Raw genomic sequence first — 12624 nt, forward strand, 5'->3', positions numbered from 1 at the left:
GGCTCAGTTCTTACTGACACTAAGGAGTCTTCTTGCTGAAGAACATTTATTAATATTACAAAACCCTAGTCCATGACTCACAGTCTGGAACACTTACCTACAGCCAGTGGCTTTGTGGTTCCCTCTTCCAAAAGAGTGCTTCGACCTCCCTTGCTGGAGAAAGCTAAAATAGAGAAGCAGAAGGGAATGGCCCTTAGAGCCAGCTCTGCGTTTTTCTGTGTCCCAAAGCTCATAACTCAGATTTCCCTAGTTAGTTTGCCATTTAGTTATAAGCATTACGAAGCTTAGGAAATGAATGTAAAATAATCTACCTGCTGACTGTGTCAGAAAACATATAATTATTATCTAAACCTAGAAAGAAAAGAGGTTATTTCAACCGATAACATGATAGCCCCACACTCCTGTATGAAAGGTAAAGAACACATTGATTCATTTGCTTTATTTTGCAAAGTGAGTTAGGGTTTAGTCTGCAGTAAGCTGAAACCCTGTATGAATACGTTTTATATATTGCTGAAGGACATAACCCTAGCTCAGGAAATTTGAGCAAAGAGTAATCTTTATTCATAATTATAATCTTCAGTGTATCCTTGTTACTCATACAAAATATTTATAGAGTATTGAAAAAGTGTATGACATTCTCATAGGTTCCTAACTAGAGGGATTATGTGTACAAGCCTGTCCCTGCAGACTCACTATATTTAGGACATTTACTTATTCGACAAATATTTATTGGGGGCCTACTGTGCCTGAAGCACTGGGTTAAGCTTTATAAAGGCTACAAAGATGAAGAACCCTAAGAAACTACCTGTACTTTAGAGGAACTAACACATGCACAAACTTCACCGTAATATAAAAGACTTTGGCTTGAAAGAGGTGTAAAGTATCATCATAATTAAAACAGTATAATTTTAATAATTGATAACACTTGTGGAGAACCTTGTTGTCCTGCGAGGTAGGCATGATGATTATTCACGTTGCAGAAATGCAGGCAGAAGTTCAAGGCGGTTCACGTATGCACAGGAAGCCACAGTGCTAAGCGGTGGAGGCAGGATTCGAACCCGGGCTGCGAAGGTGCAGAGCCCGAATTCACCCCCCGGGACACTTTCAGTTGGCACACTGTGTGCATTGTCTTGGAGGTATTTTGTTTTGTTTGCTTGTTTTTGTTTTAATCATATTAGTGATAACTTTGCATTGTGGTCATTGTCACCGAAGCATTTTCTCCTTTGGCAAGGAAATCCTGACCTGGTGACCTCTTGACCTTGACCTCATAGCCCCATTCTCTAACTTAGGAGTTTTCAAACAACAGGAGTGGTCTTTTGAGCCCCGGTGCTTTTTCATCAAGCAGACTTTCAATAAAAATGAAGGTTCTCTGAGTGCAGCTGACCGGGGAGGGGCGTCTTCCGTGGGCGCTAGGGGCACTGAGGGGAGGGAAGGAGGCTGCCCCACATTCATCGAGGATTAGCACAGCTGACACCTAATAAGGAACACTGATGGCGATACAACCTCTGTGTTGTCACTCAGCAAGTGTTGACTTTGCCCCCACTGGCAGGCCTGCATCTGGTCCAATAGATCGATGAGCACGAACCCGATGAGGGTTTAGAGTTGGCTGCGTTTAAGGTTCCTTGATACACTAAGCACAGCTCCCTTTATCACACGTTATTTTTTTAAAGGTGAAAATGGCTTGCTGACCCCGTGGACCCCCCAAATCTTGTTGGGAAGGTTGGGAAAGTCCAACGATGAGCCCCAGAACCGACCCCCCTGGAGAAATGGTGCTCCCCGCTTGTAGGATCTGGTTACGTAAGAGCCTTTTAATGAATGCTGTATTCAAAGGAGACCTGGTATGTGTAACATGGTGCTGCATTTCAACAAAGAAGGGCTTAGTCAACTTTTTTTCTTCCAGCCACAGTGGTAGAGTCTGACAAAGCAGAGCCAAAGGAGGGGAGGAGAATGCTGAGAGGGGGAGGCAGACACACGGAGTTGGGGGACAATGGCTTTAGTTCAGAGATACCCTCCCTGAAATCCTGCTTTGAGACTTGGAGCCGAGGCAAGGATTTTTTTATTTCCCCCCAAGGTTTTATTGTCTACTGTCATTCCTGTATTTCTCCAGGAAACACATGGAATTCTAGAACAATGACGTTCACCCAGCTCCTTTGCACCCAGTGTCTTAGGTCAGCTTCAAAGGCAGAGCACGCACCTAACCAACTCAAGAGTTCATGTTCGATACCTGTGGTGGTCTGGGTGGTCTGTGTGCCTCAGGGGGACTCGCCCCTCTATGTTGGCCATCTTTCTCGTACCTGAGAGCAGGGACCGAGTGTATGGAACTCTCAGGACATTGCCTGGCGCATGGATGCTATTTTTATTGTAATTCAATATGTCTTCTTTTTTTTTTTTTTAAGATTTTATTTATTTATTTGACAGAGATAGAGACAGCCAGCGAGAGAGGGAACACAAGCAGGGGGAGTGGGAGAGGAAGAAGCAGGCTCACAGCAGAGGAGCCTGATGTGGGACTCGATCCCATAACGCCAGGATCACGCCCTGAGCCGAAGGCAGATGCTTAACCGCTGTGCTACCCAGGCGTCCCTCAATATGTCTTCTAATAGAGAATATCTGAGATACTTTGACATTGCAATAGCGAAGAATGCCTTAGAGCCAGTAAAAATGCTAAGAATGTTGCAATCTGTTCCTACATATGAAATGACTGCAAGGGGGAAAATCAAAATACCGAGTAGCTTATATACACTGATTTACACTGATAACAACTATGCAAAAAAATAGACTTACCATGGACCAGGGGTGATGTTTAAAGATCAAACATGAGAGAAATAGGTTTAGGTCCAGTAAATCCTTTATAATCAAAAGTTATTTAGAAAAATATATGTGTATAAACTATTGTATTAATTATGTATTGCTGCAAAACAAATTATCGCAAAACTTAGAAGCTTGAGAGAACAAATATGTATCATCTCACCTGGTTTCCAAGGTTTGGGAATCTGGGAGCTGCTTAGCCGGATGGTTCTGGCTCAGGAGCTCTCATGAAGTTGCAATCAAAATGTCAGTGAGGGTTGCTGTCATCTGAAGGCTTGACCACGCCTGGTGGGTCCACTTCCAAAAACGCTCTGACTCACATGATTATTGGCAAAAGGACTCAGTCCCTTGTCATGTAGACCCCTCCATAGGGGACAACTCTCCACGGGGCTGCTCAGGACATGAAGCTGGCTTCCCCTGGAGCAAGGGATGATTGAGAGAGAAAGAGAGAAAGTTCAAGATCCTAGCTGCAATGCCTTTCATAATCTAATCTTCAAAGTGACATAATAGAGAAAAAAAATTTTGTGATTAAATTTTTTTTAAAGCGATGTATCATCCCTTCTGCCATGATTTATGGTCACATAGACCAGCCCTGATACAAGGTGGGCAGGAACCGTACACGGGTGTGAATCTTCAGACACAAGACCATGAGGGATCATCTCAGAGGTTGGCTCAAAGGCCATTTTTGCTCAAAAGCATGTTTTGGTTATTAAATACACATTCCGAATATACACTGAAATAGGTATTTCAAAATACCCAATCCTCCTGATTATACTTTTCAAGAAATAATAACGGTATTTAGTTAGTATTCCTATGTGCCAAGCACTGTATTAAGATCGTACATGGACCTTCCCTATAACCCTCACAACTTAAAAGGAGGCACTTTTAGGGGCCTCATTTCGCCCATTTCACAGATGGAACTTGAAGCACAGAGAGGTCAAGTAACTTGCCCAAGGGCACACATCTAGCAAGGACATCAGAATAGGAACTCAGATCTATCGACGAAAGAACGTCTACCTTCGTTAAGCTCTGCTGCTTCCCCCAGTCATAGTTTTGGGGGTAAATCTCCAACCTAACCGTGCTTTACAAGTTAAGAGCCATCATTCCAAGCGGGTCGTTGAGGATGACCCTGCAAGTACAGAGTAAATAAACTAAGACTCACATTCGCAGTGAGGTTCAAGGAGTCTCTCATCATGATTAAGACCGTAACAGTGACTTGGGTCTTCTCCCTTCCTACTGTCTTCCCTCTCTCTGCTCTGGCTACACCAGCCTCCTCCTGGCATGTTCCTGCCTTAGGTCTTTTTTGGTTGACACTTCTCTTCTCATCCCCCCAGATCAGCATGGCTCCTTCCATCACCACCGTTTCCCAAATGTCACCTTGACCGTGAGGCCCACTGTTACTGCGCTACCTAAAATGACCACCCCACCATCCTTAGTCCCACCTTCCTTACCCTGTGGTCCTTTCCCATAGAACTCATCGCTGTCCACATCCTACGAAACTCATTTATTTAGGACGCTTCTATTTTTCTCCCTATCCCAGGATGCCATTTCCACAAAGGCAAGGATTTGGGTCTGTTTTGTTCAGTGACCCCTATTTGGTGCACTGCGGAGCCCCAGCACTTAGGACAGTCTTTGGTACATGATGTATACTTAACATTAAATATGTGTTTCTAGAGAGTTGTTTCCTTCCAATGAACATTTTACATGTGTTGCCACGTGTGTTCATTTTTCAACCAGAGGAGATGTATCAGACATTTCTAGAAACAACAAACACTCTGGACACAGAAATTGCTTTTTTTTTTTTTTTAAGATTTTATTTATTTATGTGACAGAGAGACAGCCAGCGAGAGAGGGAACACAGCAGGGGAGTGGGAGAGGAAGAAGCAGGCTCCCAGCGGAGGAGCCTGATGTGGGGCTCGATCCCAGAACACTGGGATCATACCCTGAGCCAAAGGCAGACGCTTAACGACTGCGCTACCCAGGCGCCCCAGAAATTGCTTTTAACTTAGAAGAGAGAGAAACCAGGTCAGGATTGAAGTATTTTCACTGCCCAAGTAGTGGCCCATCCCTCCCTCGAGTGACCCTAAGAAACCTGAATATTTACTTTTGACATTAGAAGAAGTCAGTTAAGCAAATGACATTTCATAACGAATGAAAGGAAAGAACTTCCTTCCTTTATTTATTCTGGATAAGCTATTAATTTTGAGTATTTTTTCCCCCAGACATAGAGGTATTGTTTGACAGAAGGTCAGCATTCAGTCTAACTTTGCTCACGTCTACCTAGAACTATTAACTCCATTCCTGGTCACTTCGGAATGCCAATTTACTAGTTGACAATGCATTTGATGACTGTCGTAGTGATGCCGAGTTTTTTTTTCAAACCAACTGCACATATTGGCTAGGGAAGTAGAGATACTTGCTAAGTGCTAGGCATTGTGCCTATATTATCTCGAATACTTTCAGCAACCAACCCTACGGGACGTACACTGTGGTTACAAAGCCCAGTGAAGTTCAGCAGGCTGTTAGGATTACATAATCAACACAGAGACTCACACCAAGATTATTTGTCTGATTCTGAAATCCAGGCCAGTTTCAAGGTGCCACTCTCCGGCCCTAACCATCAGCCGAAGCACTAGCTTTACCTGGTTATCTTTACGCAAGGGGCAACAGCCTGATACTGCATGGCACATATGCACAGTCAGAAAATGGCATTGTTTATCCGAAATGCAGACTTCACTGGATGTCTTGTGTTCTTATTTGCTAAACCTGGCAAATAAAAAAGCATACTATATGAGGATTCTGGAGTGTACCCAGGCCTGTGAATTTTCATCAAGTTGTATTTGTTCATTAAAAAAATACTAAGTACCTACCTTGTGCCAAGTACTTTTCTATGCCTTGGAAACGCAGCAGGAAAGAAAACAAATATTCTACCTTTGTGGCTCTTCCCAGGTAACTTAAAAAAAAATCCCAGGGGGGCGCCCGGGTGGGTGGTTCAGTCAGTTAAGCCTCTGACTCAGGTCATGATCTCAGGATTGAGCCCGGATTGGGGGGGGGGAGGGGGTGTCTGTGCTCAGTGGGGAGTCAGCTTGGGTTCTCTCTCTGCCCCTCCCCCTCTCTATGCAGGTGCCAGCTCTCTCAAGCTTCTTCTGTAAAATAAATAAACTTTTCTTTTTTTTTAACCTCATCCCAGTTATGGAACAATGAGGTCAAGCACCCTAGTTTTACAGATCGGGGGAACGAAAGCCCTCGAGGGTGCCACCATGGCTCAAGATCACAGACAGAGGAAGGACTAGAGATCAAGTCTCCTAACTCCCAGTTCAGTTTTTTAAAAAAATCTCTCTCTGCTGACCGTATGTCCTCAATCTCCCAGAACACTCCCGTTTTAGTATTCCGTTGCTCCTAAAATTACAAGCTTTGATTGGCAAACTAGAGTCCCAGAAGCTACGTCATTCTTAAAATCATACACTTAATATGACTGGGGGCTCTCCCTGCAACCGTAACACCACGATTATAGCTGTCGACCTGCACACGCGGTAACAGAGAATCCTGACCCCGGACCCAAGGGGCAGTCACCCCTGCACTTGACTGTGTGGAGTATGTGCGTGGCACTTACCATGTACATTGACCCACGGTTCTCCCAACAAGCCTGCGAACGGGGCAGGAAAGATGTCGCCCTAACGGCCCATTACAACGGAGGTAGTTGGAGATCAGCGCACACATCCAAGTTCGAACAACTTATAAGTGGCAGAAACAGGGCTCGAGTCCAGGTTTTGTCTCTCCAAGTGAATAAAATAATCGGAGGGTGAATGAAGATTTCAGCTGGCTTGTCTTCGTCCTCCTCCAGCAGGACTGGCTGGGCAAGGCGCAGGAAACCAGGGGTTACCTGTGAGGCACTAGCCTGCCTGTCTGCTCCGAAGCTGCCCCCGCCCCAGCTGCTGTGGATCCCCCCCCCCCGCACCCCCCCCCCCCCCGGCCGTCAGGCTCCACATCCCCGCAAACCAGCCGGGGTAAGGGCAGACTGATCGCAGAAAAACCTCAACCCAAGTGCATGTGTGTGACCCCTGCCCCCGTGTGCCCCCATAGTTAGAGAGGTTCAGGGACCAGATGAACTAGTTAATACTCTTAACAAGAAAACCACAGCCCTTCACTTATGTTAAGAGCCCACGTAAGCAAACCAAGATTTGATACCTAACCTAACTGCAGTTTTGACCCCTCCGGGGATGTAACCTTTAACCAGTCAATGTGGCATTTCCTGGTCAGCACTAGAAATTTACTGATAGACCCTTTCTGTTTCCCTTAGGAGGGTGACCTTGCCTAAAACAATGCATTCTTCACCAAAAATGTCCTTTTTTCCCCACTCCCTCTCTGCTTTTAAAAACTTTTCCTTTTCTACAGCTCTGGGGAGCTCCTTTCTATTTGCTAGGTGGGATGCTGCCTGACTCACGGAAAGTTTAATAAAGCCAATGAGATCTTCAAATGCACCCAGTTGACTTTTTGTTATTTAACACAACCAGGTTCCTAAGGAATTGGTGGCCATGCTGGTCAGTTTCCTGACAAGGTGAATATGAAATCAGGCTGGGCCACAGAAGAAGAAACCCAGAGAAGAGGGCCTGGGCAAGTGAGGCCTGGGTTTGATGATAATAATGATAATTAACTGAGGAGCAAAGACAGGATCAACTTCAGGGTTTGACAGAGCCCAGGACTTGTTCAGACTCTGCTCTGCATCCTGGTTCAGCAACTTACTCCGTAGGGCTGAATCCTCATTTGTAAAATGGCAGCTCTATGGTTGTGTATAAAATAATTCTATGATTACAACAGATCTGAAGAAGGGCGTTCCTATCTTAATATATCCAATTAATGTCCAATTAATAAATCCAATATCCAACAAGTAAAGATATCAACTTCAGTCACTGGAATCTGACCAATAATTTTTGGAGTCAGTTGAGAGCCTTCCCCTTGCAAAAGATGGAAAACCCCATGGCAAACTGGCTTAAGACAAAAGGGAGCTTCTTGGTTCATGTAACTAAAAAGTTCTGGGGAAGTACTGGCTTCAGGTTCGGCTTGATCAGAGTCTGAACCAGTGTCCTCAGGATGGACTATCTCTCCATCTCTTGGTTCTCCATTTGGCAGGTCCTGCTTCCTTCTCAGGTTCTATATGATGGCACCTGTCATCATTACTGCACACAGGCCCAGCCACAGGGAATGTGAGACTCTTCCCCAGCTCCTCAGCCGAAGTCCTCTTGTGACTACAAATGAGCATGAGAGATCGTTTTTGAGATTATGGAAACCTATCTCTGGGTCAGAGGTATATGATGCTCTGATTGGCCAGGCCTGAATACCACACCTACTCCCTGGGGACAGGGAGATAGTCAGTTTCATCCAAAGCACAGGGACTAAGAGTGGGGAGAGATTGGTCTGTCTGCCAGTTGAAAAGTGGGTTAATGGATTTTGCTTCCTAAGGCCCAAGGACCAAAGTTGACCTGGGACCAGTGCTGGCTTCCAGGGCCTCTCTAAAGACAAATTTGGGCCCATCATGGGCCAAACCACTGTCACATGTGTGTCTTGTGAGACCTAACCTTTGTTTTCTTGACTTCTCCATGGCAAATGCCAAGGCTGGATTCTTCTTATCAGAGATGTTGACAATAGCCATCCCCAGAAAAATCCAGAAGGTCCTTCTCTCCAGACTTAAGCACATCATTTTTTCCTGCTGTGTCGTCTGAGCTTGGGTGCTACATCGCACTCCCTGGGGCCTGTCGCAGGCAGAGATATGGGAGGAGTCCTTTGTCCCCTGTCTGTGCCCCACTCTGCAAGCCATCAAGCCCCGGCTCCCTGAGAAGGGACAAGAACTAGATCCTCCGCCTTTATTTATTTATTTTGGTCATTTATATCCTTTATCTCACCTTTCATGATCTCTCTCAAACTTGATTCTCAATGCTTGCAACTGTGGGTCCAAAGGAGGGATGAGGTAATGGATTGGAATGAGCTGTGGAGCTTCGGTTTAACTGGCTTTCCAGGGCACAGGAGACGTGACGCTGGAGGCTCTTCTCACTTTGGGGAAGAATGGCAAAGCAGGGGGGCACCTGGGTGGCTCAGCGGGTTAAGTGTCTGCCTTCAGCTCAGGTCATGATCCCAGGGTCCTGGGATCAAGCCCCACATAGGACTCCCTGCTCAGCGGGGAGCCTGCTTCTCTCTCTCCCTCTGTCTCCCAGCTCCTGGTCTCACTCTCACTCTCTATCTCAAATAAATAAATAAAATAAAATAAAATCAGAAAAAGAATGGCAAAGCAGGCAAAAGCAGCTGGATCTGGAGTGCCAAGTGCAGGCTCGGTGCTGAGCGCTCTACATTCCCAAAGCGTGGATAACCTCATTCACATTTTAGACGCGAGGAAAGTGACCCAGAGAAGTGAGTGAAGGAACACAGAGAGGCTGAGACAGAGCTGGGCTTGGAGCTGGCGCTGTTTGTCTATAAGGCGGGAACGTCGAACCACAAGCTGCCTGTGGGCTTCCAGCCAGTCTGGCTGTGGTCTGCAGGCCCCCTTCCCTGTCATGGCCCTTCACGGAGCATCTTCTTTCCAGTTCATTCCTGATTTCAGCATTCCTGAGAGCATGACCCCGGTGACGTCCTACCTGGATGGTAGCTGTCTGATTCTGGAAGGCACGTGCCTCTACATCGCTGAAAAAACAGCAAGTTGCCAGGAGTGCCTGCCCAGCCCCCTCTTCCCCGTGGTGTCAGGAGGTCTGAGTGAAAAGCAGGAAGAACGCATTGTCTTTTACAACCGATGGTGTGCTTGCACAAGAAACTACCACCGTCAGTGTCATTATGGATTAATGAGGCTTTCCGCGTAGGACCAGGGACCTCACCATCACTGCACGCCTCTTTTCCCATAGAGCCTAATCCTCCCATCAGCCCCACAAAGTACACGCTTCTATAACTCCCATTTTACAGACCAGAATGCTCAGGCCCACACAGATGCCATACCTGGCCCACAGATAGAGAAAACAGTCCCCAGTCACTCTTCACCGCCTGTGTTCTCAAGCCTTCCTGCACATCGGGGTCTTCTGGGGACATCTTCTAGGACACCAATGTCTCAGTCAAATCCAAACCAATTAACCCTGAATCTCTGGGGGATGGAGCTGGGGCTGGGGCATCAGGGGCGGTTGTTTTGGAAATGCCTCAGATGATCTAATGTGGTGAGAATCTCACACCATTAGAAAGGCTGGTGATAGAAATTCCCACCTCGAAGGGGGGCTTTGTTTGGGGAGTGAGGGACGCTCACATCAAATGGCAGGCCAGCAGATGCCCCTGGCCATGGAGTGTGTGCTCACAGCCCCACAGGAGCGGCGTCGGCATGTCAGGTTGTGTCGGGGCTCATGGCTGCAGACGGTTTTATAGACACAGCAGACTTGCATTTGATGCAAGCCTCGCTGACGGCGGGACTTTGGACCTAGTTTACTCATCACTACAGAGTGATAAGGATGGACCCCATCTTTGGGGTTGAGGGGGGAGGCCAGTGAGGGACACACATACTGAGCCCAATGCAGAACACGACACCTCGGGAGCCATGAGTCACTGTGAGCGACTGATGGCAATGCATACAGCACCAAGCACATGCGACAAATACCGGGGAGTCCCCAAGACAAATTCAGGTTCTGAAGACGGGGTCTGCCTTCTCCCATCTGGTCGTGGAGTTTTTAGAAGTACGCTCTCAACTTGCAAATTGGGGGCACGTTACACCAGGGGGGACAGTTACACCAGGTACTAAACCACCTAGGCTCCCAGCTCATCCACAGTCAGAGGAGCTAGACGGACTTAAAATTCCTCCAAGACGCTGCAGGAAGTTTGCTCTGGAGTACAAAAGGTTGGATGGACACGTGTGGCCAGTGTTCTATTAAGAGGGAGGAGGAGTGTTTGCCAAGGTCATTTTCGGATGACCGTGGTTGCAGAGCCAAGTCAAATGTGGTTCTAAGCTACCTGTCTTCTTCCTGAAGAGCAGGTTGGAAAATGTGTCTAAAAGCCACCTCGGTCTTGGGACGGGATGCTTGGGGACAGCAAGAGCGTTCAGCAGGAAGCAGGGAGCTGCCAGCAGGAGTTCAAGTGCAGGAGTGAATATACAGCACATTGATTTCCGCTGGGGAATCTACGCTGTGATCTGCATTCAGGAAGAACTCCTTTAAGTCAGAGCTTGCTACCTATGGAACACACTTGCTCATAAGCTCCCTGCCTCTGGAAGCATAAGCAGGAGAGCCACGTGCTAGAGATCTTGTGGGGGTGGGGGAACGGGTGATCCAAGAATTTGGGGAGCTGGGTTCAAGTGAGAGCTCATAGATGCAAATGCCTTTTAGGGGTCAGGTGGTTAAATTGTTTGAAATGTTAAGGCATCATGAAGTGGATCGGACCCGAAAGATTGGGCAGGCACGCTGCACTAAAGGCGTTCAAACTCAATATTATTTAAAAAAAAAAAAAAAAAAAAAAAAGCACTGGCTTGGCCAAATAAAACATCTCTGCAGGATTTGGCTGTGGATCAAGAGGATGGTTTGCCACTCCTGAGCTAAAAGATCCTTAAGCTTTCTTTGACTTCTTGGTTCTGTGATGTTCTATGTAGAAATAATGCATTTTATCTCTTAAGAGCCAATCGTTTGTGTTAACCTTTGCAGTAGGAGAAGACAGCCTGCCTAGAAGTACAGAATGTGGTCTCCATCCTGTAAGGACTCAAAAATATTTTTAAACTAGATGTGCTCGTACCAAGGCAATGACAACACCAGGCAAAAGTGTATACAGGCCTGTAGCCACTGAGAGGAGGGGGCACTAACTTTTATCTAGATTGGTCTACAAAGAGCCATAGAATAGGCAATTTGGGCTTCAAAGAATAAACACTGAGATAAACAGAGAGCAGAGTTGTCAACAAAAACAAAAAACAAAACAGAAAGACCAAAAGGTGGAGGACGGGTAGAGGGAGGTCCTTGGATCCTGGCGAGAATCCTCCCAACTTCTTCCCCAGACCCTGAAACTGGCTTTCTGTCCCCCGTTCGGCTCTGAGCCTGAGTCCTGCTTCTTCCCAGCTTCCAACTGTCCCTCACCAGGGCCTGAAGGCTTTCCCTGGGGCCCCAGTTCCCCACCACCTGCAGTCAGAGCCTGAGCTCCCCCCTCATTGCCTTCTGCACACCTCGGCCCCATTGCCTATTTGCAGACTAATCCACAGGCTGCCAGTCAGTCACTACTAGGGACAGTTACACCTGGTGCTAAACCACCAAGGCCAGGAGGTACATGAGCTGGGAGCCTAGGAGGTACCAGCACCCCAAGACGCTGCATTTTGAGGCTGGGATGGATCTAAGTAGATCTCATCTCCTAGTGCCCCGTTAGGCCCAGACATTTTCCCAGCTCTGTGCTGAGCAGAAGTTAGCTCCTGCCTGAATGCACAGGAATGCAACCGCAGCAATTATTTACCACATGGAATGCATTTTTTGCATTTCTCTCTGTCTTAAGAGAACTCTGTCAAAATTTTTGGTTCTGGCTTTGACGGAGTGGATTGTGGACCTGTTATAACCTGATGAGTGGGGGGGGGGATTCCATATTTTTCTGTTTTCAGGAAAAATATTCTCCGTATGAAGGGCCATCTGGAGAACTCCGGGTAAAATAAATCACTGTTAAAGCCAATTACATTTACTGGAAGCCCGGTTATTTTCTTGCAAGTAGAGACAGGAGGATACAGCGTTGGCTTCTGAGAACAACGCTGTCGTGAACTTCCTTGAGGGAGAGCCAAAGGTCGAGAAGACCCCAGGCTGTGAGTCTGAGAAGAAAGGAGCTGCTATAACTAGGGAA

The 12624-nt window shown here is 46.8% G+C and overlaps 1 protein-coding gene across 8 annotated transcripts in view; it reads right to left on the minus strand.

The window, feature by feature from the left end:
• DOCK8 (dedicator of cytokinesis 8) overlaps positions 1-12624 on the minus strand; it is a 318437-nt gene that overhangs the window by 71848 nt on the left and 233965 nt on the right. For all 8 annotated transcript variants that reach the window (XM_045772361.2, XM_087858754.1, XM_087858753.1 and 5 more), the window contains 2 exons: positions 2969-3222; positions 98-163 (listed from right to left, as the gene is read on the minus strand). The gene's annotated coding sequence lies outside the window, so the exon portion shown is untranslated. The remainder of the gene's footprint in view (positions 1-97; positions 164-2968; positions 3223-12624) is intronic.

The sequence above is a fragment of the Ursus americanus genome, chromosome 34 (assembly GCF_024610735.1).
Source record: "Ursus americanus isolate L20-20 chromosome 34, mUrsAme1.1.p, whole genome shotgun sequence".
Lineage (NCBI taxonomy): Eukaryota > Metazoa > Chordata > Mammalia > Carnivora > Ursidae > Ursus > Ursus americanus.